The 18,461-nt window shown below is 36.8% G+C and overlaps 1 long non-coding RNA gene across 1 annotated transcript in view; it reads right to left on the reverse strand.

The window, feature by feature from the left end:
• Nucleotides 1-17,795, reverse strand: part of LOC131410205 (uncharacterized) — a 152,128-nt gene extending 134,333 nt beyond the window's left edge. The window contains exon 1 of the long non-coding RNA XR_009221192.1: nt 17,620-17,795. This is a non-coding gene — a long non-coding RNA (uncharacterized LOC131410205). The remainder of the gene's footprint in view (nt 1-17,619) is intronic.
• Nucleotides 17,796-18,461: the final 666 nt, after the last annotated feature.

Below are 18,461 nucleotides of genomic sequence, written 5' to 3' on the forward strand. Positions count from 1 at the left end.
AGAGAAAGGAAAGTACCTTTTACATTCTGAACTTATCCAAGCACTATCTATCTTGAGTTGCACAATGAATCAATATTTATTTACCAATATGCTTTGCTCAGGTTAGATCCCTTCTAGGGCTGAGAGCAATATTATATTCATATAAACCGCTCTACATTCATATAAACAGCAGGTAGAAAAACACTTTGTCATATATTTGAACAAATAAAAAAATATTTATACACCTCCCCATCCCCTTTTCTGAGAAAGGAAACAAGGCAAAAACATTTTGAGTCATATAGCAATTCCACTCCAATCAAAAATTCCCCTCAGGAGAAATGTACATGTGCACACTCTTTCAGCAACTTTAACAATGTATCAATGTTTAAGAATTTTGATTTATTTCTGATTCCTGAGGGGAGTGTTTTAGGAAAAGAAGGAATTCCTCCTAAGAGAATAAAGCAGGTAGCAAGGAAGGATAAAGGTTTCTTTTTCTCCTTAAAGAACCCTTCAGTGCGGGTGGGAGGGGGAGAAGGAGGAAAGTAAACTGAAATCTTACAAACACACCATGGAGACCGCTCTGGGGTGGATGGAACCTGAGAGCCACCAAAGGAGATTGTCAGTGCAGGACTCGTGTGTGCAGGGACCTGGATCTCGGGAACCGGGGATAGCATGGTGGATCAGACTCAGGTACAACTTCTTAGTGTGTATGATTAAAAACAAAACAAGATGAATTCACCAGCACATACTGAAATTACCGGAAAAGAAATTCTGAAAACTATTCAAGGATCAGGGTATGGTGGACCTAAATTTATAGAACAATGTCTTTCATACTAGAATGGAAACAACAGGTTGGGCTGATGCCTGTGAGATCTCCACTTCCTCCTGCTCTCCTGCTATCTTCCGAATAAAGGTCAGTCTTTTCTAGACAGGTTCTGTATATAGAAAAGTGAATAATTGTAAATGTTCAGCTTGATGAATATTCAAAAAGTGAATACACCCATGTAACTGGCACCCACTATCACAAGAAATGGAACGTTAGTAGCACTCCAGACAATCTGTGGGTATCCTTGCTCAGTCACGATTCTCCCTCTACAAAAGTAAACACTGTCCTCTCTTCTATCACCATTGGTTATTTTTGACTGATTTAAAACTTTATATAAATGGAATTATACAATGTGTACTACTCTGTCTGTGTTCTTTCACTCAGTATTATGTTAGTGAAAATATCCATCTGTACACCAATAATTCATTAGTTCCCACTGCCATATAATATTCTATTATATGATTATATCACTATGTATTTACCATTAGATTTAGGTTGTTTTCATATTAGTGTTATTAAGAATAGTGCATACAGGGGCCGGCCCAGTGGCACAGTGGTTAAGCGCGTGTGCTCTGCTTCAGTGGCCTGAGGGTTCGTAGGTTCGGATCCTGGGCACGCACCAATGCACTGCTTGTCAAGCCATGCTGTGGCAGTGTCTCATACAAAGTAGAGGAAGATGCGCATGGATGTTAGCCCAGGGCCAATCTTCCTCAGCAAAAAGAGGAGGGTTGGCACTAGATGTTAGCTCAGGGCTGATCTCCCTCACACACACACACACACACACACAAAGAATAGTGCATACAGCAATACATTAAAAATATCATACACCATGATCAAGTGGGATTTAGTCCAGGGATGCAGGGATGGTTCAACATCCATAAATCAATCAACGTGATACACCATATTAACAAAATGAAGAATAAAAATCACATGATCATCTCAGTAGATGCAGAGAAAGTGTTTGACAGGATACGACATCCTTTTATGATAAAAGCTCTGAATAAAATGAGTATGGAAGGAAATTACCTCAACATAATAAAGGCCATATATGAAAAACCTACAGCTAATATCATTCTCAATGGAGAAAAACTGAAAGCTATCCCTCTAAGAACAGGAACCAGACAAGGATGCCCACTTGCACTACTCTTATTTAACATAGTATTAGAAGTCCTAGCCAGAGCAATCAGGCAAGAAAAAGAAATAAAAGGGATCCAAATTGGAAAGGAAGAAGTGAAACTGTCACTATTTGGAGATGACATGATTTTATGTATAGACAACGCTAAAGAATCCACCAAAAAGCTTTTAGAAATAATAAATGTATATGGTAAAGTTGCAGGATTCAAAATCAACATACAAAAATCAGTGCATTTCTATACACTAACAACAAAGTAGTAGAAAGAGAAATTAAGACTACAACCCCATTTACAATTGTAAAAATAGAATAAAATATCTAGGAAGTAAACTTAACCAAAGAGGTAAAAGATCTGTACACTGCAAAGATATTTCATGCTCTTGGATTGGAAGAATTAACATAGTTAAAATATCCATACTTCCTAAAGCAATATACAGATTCCATACAATCCCTATCAAAGTTCCAACAACATTTTTCACCAAAATAGAACAAAGAATCCTAAAATTTATATGGACAACAAAAGACCCCAAATAGCCAAAGGAATTCTGAGAAAAAAGAGCAAAGCTGGAGGTATCACACTCCCTGATCTCAAAATATACTACAAAGCTATAGTAACCAAAACAGCATGGTACTGGCACAAAAACAGACACACAGATCAATGGAACAGAATTGAGAGCCAAGAAATAAACCTACACATCTGTGGACAACTAATTTTCAACAAGGGAGCCAAGAACATACAATGGAGAAAGGAAAGTCTCTTCAATAAATGGTGTTGGGAAAACTGGACAGCCAAATGCAAAAGAATGAAAGTAGACCATTATCTTACACCATACACAAAAATTAACTCTAAATGGATTAAAGACTTCAATGTAAGACCTGAAACCATGAAACCTCTAGAAGAAAACATAGGCAGTATGCTCTTCGACATCAGTCTTAGCAGCATATTTTCAAGCACCATGTCTGACCAGGCAAGAGAAACAATAGAAAAAATAAACAAATGGGACTACATCAAACTACAAATCTAAGCACAGCTAAGGAAACCATCAACAAAATGAAAAGACAACCTAACAATTGGGAGAAGATATTTGCAAACCATATATCTGATAAGGGGTTAATATCCAAAATATATAAAGAACTCATACATCTCAACAACAAAAAACTAAAAACCCAATTAAAAAATGAGTAAAAGGTCTGAACATACATTTCTCCAAAGAAGATATACAGATGGCCAACAGGCACATGAAACGATGTTCAACATCATTAACTATCAGGGAAATGCAAATCAAAACTACAATGAGATATCACCTCACTCCCGTCAGAATGGCTATTATTAACAACACAGGAAACAACATGTGTTGGAGAGGATGTGGAGAGAAAGGAACTCTCATACACTGCTCGTGGGAGTGTCAACTGGTGCAGCCTCTATGGAAAACAGTATGGAGATGCCTCAAAAAATGAAGACTAGAACTACCATATGATCCGGCTATTCCATTGCTGGGTATTTATCCAAAGAACATGAAAACACGAATGCGTAAAGATGCATGCACCCCTGTGTTCACTGCAGCGTTATTCACAATAGCTGAGACTTGGAAGCAACTTAGATGCCTGTCAAGGAATGAATGGATAAAGAAGATGTGGTATATATACACAATGGAATACTACCCAGCCATAAGATATGATGAAATCCAGCCATTTTTGGCAACATGGATGGACTTCGAGGGTATTATGTTAAGCAAACTAAGTCAGAGGGAGAAAGTCAAATACTGTATGATCGCACTCATAAGTAGAAGATAAAAACAACAACAAACAATCACATACAGACAGAGATTGGATTGGTGGCTACCAGAGGGGAAGGGGCGAGGGAAGAGTGTGAAAAGGATGATTAGGCATTGTAATTAGTCTTTGGGTGGTGAACATGATGTAATCTATACATAAATCAAAATATAATGATGTACAAAATATAATGATGTATAAGGAAATTTATATAATGTTATAAACCAATGTTACCACAATAAAAAATAATAAGAAAAATAAATAAATAAAAAAACATTAAAAAAGAATAGTGCTGCTTGAATATCATTTTATATTATTTAATGAACATATGTACATACTTTTAGGAGCATATGTACATGTTTCTGGGAATGGAATCACTGGGTGACAGGGCAGCTTTAGTGGATAGTGTCAAACACTTATATGCTTACAGTGTATGAGAGTTCCAATTTGTGTATTGGCAATATTTGGTATTGTTAGTCTTTAATTTTAGCCATTTTGGTGTTTAGTAAATCATTGTGATTTTAAGTTCTGTTTCCATGATCATTAATAAGTTTGAACACCTTTTTATGTGCTTGTTGATTGTTTGGATATTCGTTTTTGGAAAGTGCCTGTTCAACTTGATTGCCCGTTTTTCTGTGGGTTGTTTGTCTTTTTCTTATTGGGCTGCTCTGAAAACACACTCTCTGCTAGTTCTATGTACTGAAAATATTTTCTTCTACTCCATGTTTTGACTTTTTATTCTATTAATAGTGTCTTTTGATAAGAAGTTCTTAATTTGAATATAATTTATCAAACTTTTCCTTTAGCATTAGTGCTTTTTCTACTGATACAAAATCTTCCCCATCCCAAGGTCATGAAGATATCCTGACCTCTACCTCATATCTCAAAATCAATCCCTGACGACACACGTACTGAAATTTTTTTGCCCATTTTGTATCAAATTGTTTGTTTTGAGTTATAAGAGTTCTTTGTATATTTGAAATACACGTCCTTTGTGAAGTGTATGTTCTGCAAATATTTTTCCAAGTCTGTGACTTCTCTTTTCATTTTCTTAACCTTGTCTTTTGAAGAACAAATTTTTAAAATGTTGATAAAATCCAATTTGTTGATCTTTTGTTTTATAGTTTGTGCTTTTTTACATAACATATTTAAGAAATCATTACCAACCACCAAGTCACTAAGATTTTCTCCTGTGTTTTCTTCTGGAATTTTATAGTTTTCACTCTTATATTTAGATCTATGATTTGAGTTATTTTTTGTTTATTGTTAGAGAAAAGAGTTGAGGTTTGTATTTTTGCATATGGATATCCAGTTGTTTCAGCACAATTTGTTGAAAGATTTATCCTTTCGCTATTGAATTGCCTTGGGACATTTGTCAAAAATCAATTGACCAGATATTTGTTGGTCTATTTCTGGAGTTTCTATTTTGTTCTGTTGATCTTTTTGTATATTTTTATATCAATGCCACACTGATTACTATAGCTTTACAGTAAGTCCTCTAGCTTTGTTCTTTTTCAAACTTGTTTTGGCTAGTCTAGTGTTTTATTACATTTTCTTTATAAATTTTAGAATCAGCTTGTCAACTAAAAAAAGCCTGCTGGGTTTGATTGGAGTTGTGTTATTTCTGTAGATCTATTTGGGGAGAACTGACATATTAACAATATTGTGTCTTCTGATCCATAAATACCTCTCCATTTGTGTAGCTTTTCTTATATTTCTCTTACCAACATTTTACAGTTTTCAGCATACAAATCTTGGACATCTTTTGTCAGGTTTATCTCTAAATATACTATGGTTTTGGATGCTACGATAAATGGAATTATTTTGAAAATTTCAATTTCCTCTTGTTCTTTGTTGGTCTATAGAAATATCATTGATTTTGTGTATTGGCCTTGAATCCTGGAACCTTGCCAAAATCACTCACCATTTTAAATAGTTTTCTTTTGTATATTTTGGGGGCTGTTCTATGTACATGATCCTATTATCTACAATAAAGACAGTTTACACCTACCTTTCCAGTCTGTATGTCTTTTTAATTTCTGTTTCTTGCCTTAATAGAGCCAGCTTAGAAAATCCAGCTTAATGGTGAGCGGAGGTATTCTTGCTTTTTTCTCTAATACTATGGGGAAAATATTTAGCTTTTCATGATTAAGTATGATATTACCTGTAGGTTTTCATAAATGCCCTGTATCGGGTTGGAGGAGTTTCCTTCTATTCCTAGTTTGCTGAGAGATTTTTTGTGTATGTGTGTGAGGAAGATTAGCCCTGAGCTGACATCTGTTGCCAATCCTCCTCTTTTTGCTGAGGAAGATTGGCCCTGGGCTAACATCCATGCCCGTCTTCCTCTACTTTATATGGGACACCACCACAGCATGGCTTGACAAGCGGTGCATCGGTCCGCGCCCAGAATCTGAACCTGCGAATCCCGGGTCTCAGCAGCGGGGGGCACTCACACTTAACTGCTATGCCCCAGGGCCCGCCCAACTGAGAGATTTTTTTAAAAATCATGACTGGATATTGAATCTTATGAAATGCTTTTTCTTTGAGTTCTTCAGATTTAATTTTAGTCTGTTAATATATGAAATATGTTAATTGATTTTGAACATTGGACCAATTTACACCTCTGGGATAAACCCCACTTGGTCATGATGTAATAATATCATTTTTTACATATTTCCAATTTCAATTTGCTAATACTTTGTTTCAATTTGCTAATGTTTTGGTTTTGTATCTTTGTTCAGGAGGGATGTTCATCTACAGTTTTCTCTTCTCAAAATACCTTCGTTCAGTTTTGATACTAGGGTAATGCTGACCTCATGAAATATGTTGGGAATGTTCCCTCATATTCTATTTCCTGGAACAGGTTGTGAATTTTGTGTTTTTCAAGGAATTTGTCCATTTTTTCTAAGTTGTTGAATTTATAGACATAAAGTTATTTGTAATATTCTCTTAATATAACTTTTAAATGTCTGAAGATCCAGGGTGATATTTCCTCTTTTAGTCCTGATATTGGTAATTTATGTCCTCTCTCTTTTTTTCCCTGATGTGTCTGACTAGAGTTTCATCAATTTTATTGATCTTTTCAAAGAACCAGGTTTTGGTATCATTAGTTTTCTTTATCGTTTTCTATGCTGAAGTTCACTCATTGATTTTGCCTTTTATCTACATCATTTCCTTCCTTCTGCTTTATTTGTGTTTAATTGCTCTTGTTTTTATAGTTTCTTAAGGTGGAAGCTTAGCTTGTTGATTTAAAAACCTTGATTTGCATTCTTGTATAAGCATTTAGTGTTATAAAGTTTTCCAATAAATACTACTTTAGTAGTATCCTACAAATTTTGACATGTTATGTTTTCATCTCTATTCTATTCAGAATATTTTCTAATTTCCCTTGTGACTTTCTCATTAACCCTTGTGTTATTTAGAAAAACGTTTTTGTTTTCTAAATATTTGGCATATTACAAATATCTTTTTGTTATTGATGTCTAGTTTAATTCCTTTTTAGTTAAAGAATGTAATTTGTATGCTTTCTATTATTTTAAATTTGTTGAAATTTGCTTTGTGGCTTAGAACACAGTGTATCTTTGTGAATGCACTTGTGTACTTGAAAAGAATGTACATTTTGATCGTGTTGGATGGAATGTCATACAATGTCAGTTAGACTAAGTTGATTCACTGTTGTTCAGGCCTTCTGTATTGTCACTGTTTTTTTGTTTACTTGTTCTATCAAGTATTGAAAGAATAGTGTGGAGTGCTTCAACTGTAATTGTGAAATTATTTCTCCTTTCAATTCTATCACTTTTGTGTCATGTATTTTGAAACTCTGTTATTAGGTACATACATATGTTTTGTATGCTCTGTCTTCTTGATGAATTGAACCTCATTATCATTATGTAATGACACTATATCTGGTAATATTCCTTGTTCTGAAGTTTACTTTGTCTGATAGTAATCTGGCCACTCCAGCTTTCCTTTGATTTGCATTTTTATAGTGTATTTTCTACGTGGTTTTACTTTTAACATATTTATTTTATATTAAAAGAGTTTCTTATAGACAACACATAGTCGAGTCTTGTTTATCCAATGTGACAATGTCTATCTTTTTTATTGGGGTGTTTAGATCATTTTATGTGTAGTATAATTATTGATATAATTGGTTTTAAATCTACCCACATGCTGGTTGTTTTCTCCCTGTCCTATCATTTTTTTTCTTTTTTTCCCTTTTTATCTGCCTTCTTTTGGTTTAATTGAGTATATTTTATGATTACATTTTATCTTCATTAATGGATTCTTAGTTTTATCATTTTAATAAAAAATTAGCGTCTGTCTAGGCTTTACAGTATGCATCTTTGTTTCACAGTCTACTTTCAAATAATATTATACCACTTAACATTTAGTGTAAGATTTTTACAATATAATCCCAGTTCCTCCTTCCCATTCTTGATACTATTGTTATCATACATTATACTATTTTACATTAAAGTATCCACAGTAAATTGTTTCTATTTTTGCCTGAGATAATCAATTATCTTTTAAAGTGATTAAATATAAGAAAATCTTTATATCTTTACTTCACTTATGCTCTTTCTAGTATTTTTCATTTCAATCAAAATTTCCACATAGTATTATACTCCTGCCTGAAGAAATTCCTTTAATATTTCTTGTAGCCTAAAGCTGCCACTCCATTGTTTTATGGCAGCATAGGTTTGATATGAAGTCTGCTATAATTCTTATCTCTGTTTCTCTATAGTTAATATCTTTTTCCTTTGTCTGTTTTTAAGATTTTCTCTATCTTTGGTTTTCAGCAATTTGACTATGACATATCTAACTGTATTCTTTTTATTTTTGTTTTTTTCAAAAACGTATTTCTGCTTTTGATATTTATTGTGCTTAGGGTTCTCTGCATTCTTGGATATGTAATTTTATTTCTTTCATTATTTTGAAAAATTCTGAGCCATTATTTCTTCAAATAGTTTTTCTGCTGGCATATCTCTCTTCTCCTCTAGGACTCCAATTTCACATACGTTAAACCATTTCGTATTGTCCTACCACTCTTGGAGGTTCTGTCCCCCACCCCCTCATTTTCCCTTTTTGTTTCATTTGGATAATTTCAGTTGATGTAACTTCAATTCAATGAGTTTTTCCTCAGCCATGTTTAGTCTATCAATGAGTCCATCACAAGATATTTGTGTGTTTGGATGCTTTCTAACTTCCCTTCCAGTTCTAGCCATCTGAATGATATTTCCAAGCAGGTTCTTATTTATCTATTCTTTGGATCTTTTTCCACTGAAACAATGATCAATTAGGATATTGTTTTATTTGATGGTGAGCACCAAATGTCTATAAACTGAAAGAGGATATTTCGCCTTTCATTAATTATAACTTTTGGTCTACATGCAAATTGAATGAGCACAGAGCCCTGGATAAAAATAATTTTCATCTCAAATGGGTGGATATTCAAGTTCCTGGAAAACTATTATTTTAACACTCTGTGAGAATAGACTCAGATTAGGGAAGAAATTCCCATTGGTGTCTTTTGATAGCTGAAACTGGCAATTTGAGAGGAGGTGACAGAGGATTCTCTGTCTGACTTAAAAAGCAAACATAACCTCTCAAGCCTTTGCCCAGAACCAAGAATTAAGAATTCAAAATTTTAATCCCTTACCTTGTTCTACTGGGAACTGTAATCTCCAACAAACTTCCATGGGCCTTAATTTCTTGGCCAAGCAAGTAAAACTAATGATAAAGATACTCTGTACTGAGATACTAAATGGATGAAGAGTATGACATTTTCAAAGGAGAAAGAAAAATTTCTTCCAAAGAGCTTCCCTATAGCACATATATAGGCAACTCCAGTCAAATTATTGGTTCTCCATATTTTTCATGGAGAGGCTTGAAATCTTTAAGTTGTGCAAATTAAAGATATTTATATATATGCCTTAAGCAGCATTGGTACTTCTGTTTTTTCCCAAACAAAGAGAAACTGAGAGAGAATATGTAGATATTCTCTATTGCCTGGTGCTATTGTTGGTGCTGGTGTACCTTTAATTATTAGTCCTTTGGTTAAATGGCCTTCCATATAAAAGTAACCATAACAGTGCTTTTCCCAACGTCACCTTGAACTTTTTTATTTCCATTTGTAAATCTGTTTGATAATTGGAGAAGAAGCTAGAACTCTGGAAAGCCACTTACGAGTGAAATGGAGATATCGCATACCCGGCTTAAGGCAGTTAGTGAGAAATGATGGTGTCTTGAGTTCATGTCTAGCTCCATGTGGTTTCAGCAGATCCTTACCATCTTGGCGATGGTAGATGGAAAAGTAGGATACATACAAATGAATTGAACAACTAAAGCATGGTTTTAGGAGAATATTTAGAAAGTATGCAAAAATGCTTAGAATATAATAAATCCTTTGTAAGTATGAGTTGAATCTGAAACTGAACCAAATAGTTAATTAAGACCCAGACCCCTCAGAGTTTGGAGAACTTCAAATGTACTAAACAAAAGTAAAAGAAAAACACTTATTAAATGAAATCAAGTCCTAGCCTAACAAAAATCTTTGCACACTCAAGGTTTTGGCTCCTATGAATGTGCATTTTTACTAACTCTTCTCCATATGTTCCTGATCCTCCTGCAGTCCACTCTTCTCATTACACTGAAAGTGGGCCTTCCACAAAGTTCTGTCCTTAGCCTCTGGTTTTCCCTCTATGTAATATTTTCTTCCGTAGAGACCACTCCTTCCATATTTTTATTGACGATAGTGGTCAGTAAAAAGGTCAGATGGGAGAATTTTGGTGAGAATGGGTCAGAGAAGAACTGAACAAGGAGGGTCATGTCCTTTTGTGAGCTAAGCAGCTTGTATCCTATTGTGCCATATCAGGGGCTCAAGGAAATTTGGAAATGTTACCCCAGTACACGGACCTGGACCCAAGTAGCCACATTTCCTATCATAGGATATTAGGACATGGGGTATCAGTCAAAGAACCTATTCACTCTCATATTGGGCCAAAGAGAAGAAAAGGTAAATACAATAAATCTCATACATTTCAAAAAATATTTATTTTCAAATTTTAACATAAACAGGTACATGAGATAACATTCTCTGAAGTTTCTTGAGATAGAGGCTCTAATATGGCCATATTGATATCCTTAGCACCTAACAAATTGCCTGGCATATAGTAGGCTCTAAGTGAAAACAAAAATCTTGCATACTTTTTATGCTTTGGCAAAAGGAGGTTTTGTGTTAATGTGTAGCTAATGAGTCTGTGAACAGTGTTGGATGATGGCACCAACTCTGGGGAGAGCTAAGCCTGCTTTCACGTATGGCATACCTTCTACTTCTCTGCTAGATGATGCCCACAACTCTCCTCTGATTTATGAACCCAAGGACTTGGCTGCTCAGTCTCTGGCCCAGGCTTTGAGGATCTTCTCTGTTCCTAAATAAATCCATTTTACTTCTTTCATTTATTCAGTTGAATGACCATATCAGATTTTATGTTGTTGTTGTCTTATTCTGCTATTTTTTATTTAGTTTAGAAACATTGCCTTTACTTGGCATTTAGCAATCATTTGCCCTTTTGAAAAATTACATTATATGAGAAGCAGTTATTTAGAGGGCCCATGAGTCAGACAACCTGTCTTCAAGTTGCACCTCTACCTTTTACGAACTTTGTAACCATGAGCAAGATACTCAGGCCCTGTGTGCCTCAGTTTTATTTCTTGTTTTTTTTTTTTGTGAGGAAGGTCAGCCCTGAGCTAACATCAAATGCTGATCCTCCTTTTTTTTTTTTTCAGAGGAAGATTGGCCCTGAGCTAACATCTCTGCCCATCTTCCTCCACTTTAAATGGGATGCCGCCATAGCATGGCATGACAGGTGGTGCATCAGTGCGCGCCAGGGATCTGAACCCATGAACCCCAGGCCACCAAAGCGGAGGATGCGCACTTAACCACTTGCGCCACCTGGCCGGCCCTTCGGTTTTATTTCTTCATCTGAAAAATGTATATAATCATAATACCTACCTTGTAGGAATATAAAAAATAAACATAAAGTTTAGAACAGTGCTTAGAACATGGTAAACACTTAATAAATGTGAAAAATTACTTATTCATTGATGTTTTGTTCATTCTAACTGCAAACAGAAAGCATCAAAGCATGAGAAAGAATTATGGTGCATGATCCATAGTCCAAGCAAGATAAAATAGACGGATTTTCAACCCACAGAGGCCTTCCTACTCCCTGAAAAAGATCTACTCACCAGACTCAGATGGCCCTCTGAGTCAAGAATCAGTTCTCCAGGAGACCACTACTTCTACTTACACACTGTCCTGATTCTCCTCATCTCCCATAAGAAAACAAGATTTCATCAAAAAAACAGATTTAGCCACCATCTCTCACCTGGATCACTATAGCAGCCTTCTGCCTAGTCTTCTTCCTTCTACACTCATCCCCTAAATCCTGTCTTTCCCCAAAACAGAAGCCAAGTAATTCTTTCCCAACTTAAAGCAAGTCGTGTTATACTTCCGTTCAAAACCAGACAATGATTCCCAAATTTTGGTGGAGAAAAGTCAAAGTCCTTCAAGACTCTAAATAATCTACCTTCCTCTGCTCCACATCTGTATGATTTATCTCCAATTCCTTTTGCCCTTCCTAACTCCTCTCCAGCCACACTGGCCTCCCTGCTGTACCTCAAGCATGCCAGGCATGCACCCACCTCAGGGACTGGCACTAATGGTCCCTCCTTCTGGAATGTTCTATGCCCAAAGAGTACCATGGGTAATTGCTTCACTGTTACATCTTTGCTCAAGTGCTCCATGAGACCTTTCCAGGCCACCCTTTTATAATTTCCCTTTTCTCTCACAGTGAGGTTTTTACCTCTTCTACTGCTTGGCTTTTTCTTTAATTCCAAAGAGTTATTACTCTCTAATCTAGATACAAATTACTTAGTTATTATGATTTTGGTTATTATTTGCTTTCTCAATTAGAATATAAGCAAGGCAAGATTCTTTATCTGCTTTTTTTTGCTTTTGCATTTCAAACACCTAGAATAGTACCTGGCACAGACTGGGGTAGCAATCAATATTGGTTGGATGAACTAATGAACTTTGGTCTAGCACATAGGCTGGACTTTGATCTGGGAATTTCACAAAGTTAATCTGATTCAGTATAGTGGCTTAGAAGAGTATAAGTTATGATTTCTAATATCCAAAATTTTGTATTAGATTATCTCTGAACTAATATAATGTACTCATTTCAATTCACTAGAAGGGCATTTTTTTTAAATGTATGCCATTAATTGAGAAGTCTATGACTGGGAATAATCTCTAAGGAACAAGTAATTAATTTAAAAAGGTAATTAAGGTTTTTTTTTCAATTTTTAAAGGAAAGAATTACAGGAGGCCGCTGTGTCTAGAATAAACCTGAATGTACAGATATACCTCACATCAAGATAGATTTTTAAAATTACTGTCATTATGTTTCAGACATCGTGTCTCCCTTAATTTATCATTAAATATTGATTGGTATAAGGATCATCCCTGATGGAGTCTTTCTAACAAAGTAGACTCATTAGATTATCCACATTATCCCCAAACATTTTTGGCAGTCAAAGTCTGACTACAATCCCAAAGCCTTTGAAGTGAGTGACTAGCAATATAGTCTATTCATGGAAGTCTATGGATGTCTGTGAAGAAGTTTCCCATCTTTCAAAGGTCAGTTGTTATTACTTCAACTCTCCCCTCTGGAAACTTCAGCTGATGATCTCTTCATCAATCTGACCTTAAAATAGATTGCCTCTAATTTTCTTGTAAGAACTTATCTACTGAGAGCTTTGACAAAAATTTATGAGCAATAATCACTTTATGTCTCTATCTAATTCTCTCCTCCAACATCTTCTCTCAGATGGGTCATTCATTCACTCAACAAATATTTATCAAGCACTTATGTGCTACCTAGCACTGTTGAAGCACTCTGGAGGTAAAGCAGTGTGGAAGACAGAAAGATCCTTGTTTTCATGGAGCCAGCTCTTCATGTCAAATCTCCTTCTAATCTAATTATCTGTACCTCAGTCCTAGTTGAGGCCTTTCTGCCTCTCAGGTAGATTGGCCTAGCACAGAGGTCCTCAATCAGGGGAAATTTTGTCCCCCAGGAGACATTTGCCAATGTCTGAAGATATTTTTGATTGTCACAACTGGGAGGGGGTGACAGTGTCCTCTAATGTTTAGAGACCAAGGATGCTGGTAAGCATCCTACAATGAACAAGAGAGAGTGTCACAACAAAGAAATATTAGACTCAAGATACTAAGAGTGCTGAGGTTGAGAAACCCTGGGCTAGCAGACTCATAAATTTCATAATGATGTCAGTAATATAGTAATGCTAGAAATATCCAAAGCCAAATTCAAGTAGGAAAGAGATGGATTTAATTTTCTAAACCTGACAAATATTTTTGAACATATTTATCAACTAATAAAACTTTTCTCTCATAATATAGCAAATGCAAAAGCAAATACTTAGAAATTGACCTTTTCACATTCATGTCATCTTTACTATCAATTGTTTTCAAGAGCCAAGGCAGAGTGAGGACATTTTAAATCTTGCTGCCCAAGTTATGTTATTAGAAGCAAGAATACGCCACCCAAGCTGAAACCACTTAATACAGCTTTTAATGCTTTGGAAAATGTAGGAAGAGTTGTTTCTTCTGTTCTTGATTCATTCTCTAGATGAGACCAGTATGGCCTTCTCTGTGTATGATCTCTCCTTCAAATCCTTCCTATTTCTCATCATTTACAACCCTCTCACCTTGATACTTTCAAAGGATCTAATAGGTTACTTATCGTTTCCAGAGATATAAATGGCAAGAATGGATATGTTTATGACACAGGACATCTGGATTGGGGTAGTTACTTCTCTATGAAAACTTTCTCCAGGGATAGTGATCTGAATCAAGTTTGGTTATGCTTTTTAATCATCACAAACTAATAATATTACTTGCCCACTCATGATTCAGGGAAATTGTCCATGGATTTATCTTCCTAAAATATAAGCCGAATCATATTATTTCTTCTCCAAAAACAAACAAAACATTCGCTCTGTCCCCAACTCCATTGTCTCCCACTCCCTAAATACATGCCAAACATTTTTAGCCTGGCAATTTATATAATTCTTTGATCTGAACACAAACTACCTTCCAGACATTTTTTATTTTTCTTGTTTCTCTGTTTCCTCCTCTTGGTTTAAGAAAAAGGCATGAGAGGGTTCAGACTAATTGCTAGCATGTCTCTTGTGTTTAATATATTAACAACTTGTACATACCAACCGAATATCAATCCTGGTTGCGGTTGTGCTTGCCATGAGCAATGATAGGAAGAGGGCTTGAGGGTTGAGGGTGGCCACCTTTTCAGAGTAACTGCCAGGAGGTTGAGGCAGGACTTGGGGCAGAGGCTTTTTCCTCAAAAGTCCAAGTGCACAAGGCCTTACATCAGATCCTGGAGGCAGCCTCCAGGTGGCTTGTTGAGCTAGAAGCTTAAGAAGTCCACTATGATTCAATAATCCAAAGGGCTGTGTAAAAATATGAGCCAAGGGGAACTAGGAAATCAAAGACTGAGGAGTAGTTGGTTAGAGTAGTAGAATTTTCCTGAAAAGAAGGCTTCCTAAATCAGTAATCCACAAAAAATTACAAGTTTATTTAAATTTTGATTCATTTCAATGATAATCTAAATAAATAATGTAAACATATTTGGGATCATTTGGATGACCAGTGATTCTAATTTGAGTTTTCCTTATGCCTAATGTTTTTGAGCATCTTTTCATGTACTTAATTACCATTTTAAAATCGATGTCTATAAACTGTTCAAAAGTTGTTCCCATGTATTTTGATTTTCCTTTGAAATAATTGTAGATTCACAGAAAAATGTAGGTTGTCAAATCTGTGTGTGCAGAGTTGGTTCTAAGTATTCTCTTATTATCCCTTGATGTTTGTAATGCTTGTGGTGATATTCTTGTTTTATTCCTTTTATTGATAATTTGTGCTTTTCTCTGGTTTTCTTTGTCAGTCTTGATAGAAGTTGGTCAATTTTATTGATCTTTTCAAAGAACCAGCCCTTTGTTTCATTGATTTTCTCTATTGTTTTACTGTGTTCTATTTGATTGAATTCTGCAATTTTTATCATTTCCTTGTTTGCTTTGGATTAATTTAGTTCTTTTTTTAATATGTTGAGATGTAAGCTTAGATTATTGACTTGAGACTTTCCTCCTTTTCTTTTTCTTTTGTTGTTTTTTTTTTTTAACAGTTTGATTGATTTATTTATTTTTTTGTGAGGAAGATCAGCCCTGAGCTAACATCCATGCTAATCCTCCTCTTTTTGCTGAGGAAGACCGGCTCTGAGCTAACATCTATTGCCAATCCTCCTCCTTTTTTTTGTTTCCCCAAAGCCCCAGTAGATAGTTGTATGTCATAGTTGCACATCCTTCTAGTTGCTCTATGTGGGACGCGGCCTCAGCATGGCCAGAGAAGCGGTGCATCAGTGTGCGCCTGGGATCCAAACCCAAGCAACCAGTAGCGGAGCACGCACACTTAACTGCTAAGCCACGGGGCCGGCCCCCCCCCCTTTTCTAATGTAAGCATTTAGTGCTATAAATTTTCCTCTCAGTACTGCTTTAGCTGCATCCTACAAATTTAGATATATTTTCCATTTAATTCAATTCAATTTTTTTTATTTCTCTTGAATCTATGGATTATTTAGAATTATCCAGTTGAGTTTCCAAGTATTTAGAGATTTTTCTGTTACCAATTTCTAGGTTGACTCCTTGTGGTCAGGAAACATATTGTGTATGATTAAATTCTTCAATGGGTTGAGTTTGTTTGGTGGTCCATTGTATGTTCTATCTTGGTACATGTTCTATAATTACCTGAAGAGAATATCATATTATTGGGTATTATAGAGTGTTCTATAATAGTGATTGGTTGAGTGATGTTGAATTCTTCTATATCCTTGCTGATTTTCTCTTTAGTTATTCCATCAACTTTGTTGAAGTCCTCAACTACAGTTGTGAATTTTTCTATTTCTCCTTTCAGTTTTATCTGTTTTTGCTTCACATATTTTACAACTCTGTTTCTTCATGGATTGACCTTCTTATCATTGTGTAATAACACTATTTTCCTGGTAATTTCTTTTACTGTCAATTCTACATTATCTGATATTTATTTATTTATTCATATTAATATCAGATAGCTCTAGCTTCCTTTTGCTTATTGTCTGCATCATATATATTTTTATATCATTTTACTTTCAACCTTCCTATATTGTTATATTTGAGGTGAGTCTCTTTCAGACATCGTATAATTGGGTCATTTTTTTTTTCCACTCTGACAATCTTTGTCCTTTAATTGGTGTATTTAAATCATTTTTGAGAAGTCAAGATGGCAGCATAAGCAGACTCTGAACTCACCTCCTCCCGTGGACACAGCCAATTTAGAACTACTCGTGGAAAAATTACCCCTGAGACAGAACTGAAAACTGGATAAGAGGAACTCCTGCAACAATGGACAATCCTAACTGAGGTAGAAGAGCCAGAAACTCCCTTCTGGAGAGGAAAAACACCGCCTTCACCAGCTGCCAGCTTCACGGCCGCCGGGAGCAGCTCACAGGTACGCAGCCTCCCTGGAGGAGCGGGGCCCTGAGCCGGGAGCACCCCCGCTGTGGGCATTTTGTGGACCCAGCACAATCGAGACGAGTGGCATAATATCTGACTGTGCCTGCTACTAAAACATTGGGGAGCACCCCCAGAAAACCCAGTTCACAAAGAAACTAAAACCGGCTCTTAAAGGGCCCACATGCAAACTCACCCTTTACAGAAGGCAACCTAAAATCACCAGAAAGAAAGGTGCACAGTGCTTTGGCCAAAAGAGACTCACCTAATAGGCCCTGAGTGCATCTCGATGAGGGGTGAGACCTCTCCAGGGACTGGGACATTGGCGGCAGCCATTGTTGTGGCCTGGTGTGGGCGTGCTAACACAGACGCCATTGGAGTTCTCCCTGAGGCCTGCTAGCCCAGGGTCTGCCCCACCCGCTAGAGCACCAATTTAATTCAGCTCAGCCAGGGCAGGCAGCCCACCCTAGAGACTGGCCCCACTCAACAACAAGCCCTCAGGCAACTTGTGGGCCTGCATAGATTGGTGACTGGATTCTCTGCAGCCTGGCAACTGAGCCAACTTTAGCAGGGCAGGGTGTCCACAAGGAGCGGGTGGAGAGTGTGGGGCGGTGGCAGAGTGTGTGGGGCTCCTGCCATGGAGGGACTGGGTCCGCTTGGGGAGGTCGGGGTGCGCACACGGGGCAGGACTGTGTTGACTGTGTGTGTGGACCGGTGGGCGGCAGGGCTTGTCAGCTGCAGAAGACTTGTGCTTCTCAAAGACCCACATAGGGGGTTTGTACCACCTTCCAAAGCCTGAAACAATTGGGTGCTCCTGTGCCTGAGGCCAGCCCCACCCAGCTGCAATCCTCAGAGAGCTGACAAGAGACCTAATAGGCTAGAGGCTTACAGCAATTGTAAGGCCCTGAGCCTAACAACCTGCCACGCTGGGGGCCTACTCACTTAAAAGAAATACTGCAACACAAATGTGGTATTAGAACTTGCAGCCAACTGTGCTGGGGCACCCCACACCTTATAAAGAGACTGAAGGGCCCACAACAACTACAAGCAGCTGAGCATTACAACAGCTGGCCAGGAGCATAACTCGGCCTCCCTGGGCACCTATAG

This window comes from Diceros bicornis, chromosome 9, assembly GCF_020826845.1.
Source record: "Diceros bicornis minor isolate mBicDic1 chromosome 9, mDicBic1.mat.cur, whole genome shotgun sequence".
NCBI lineage: Eukaryota > Metazoa > Chordata > Mammalia > Perissodactyla > Rhinocerotidae > Diceros > Diceros bicornis.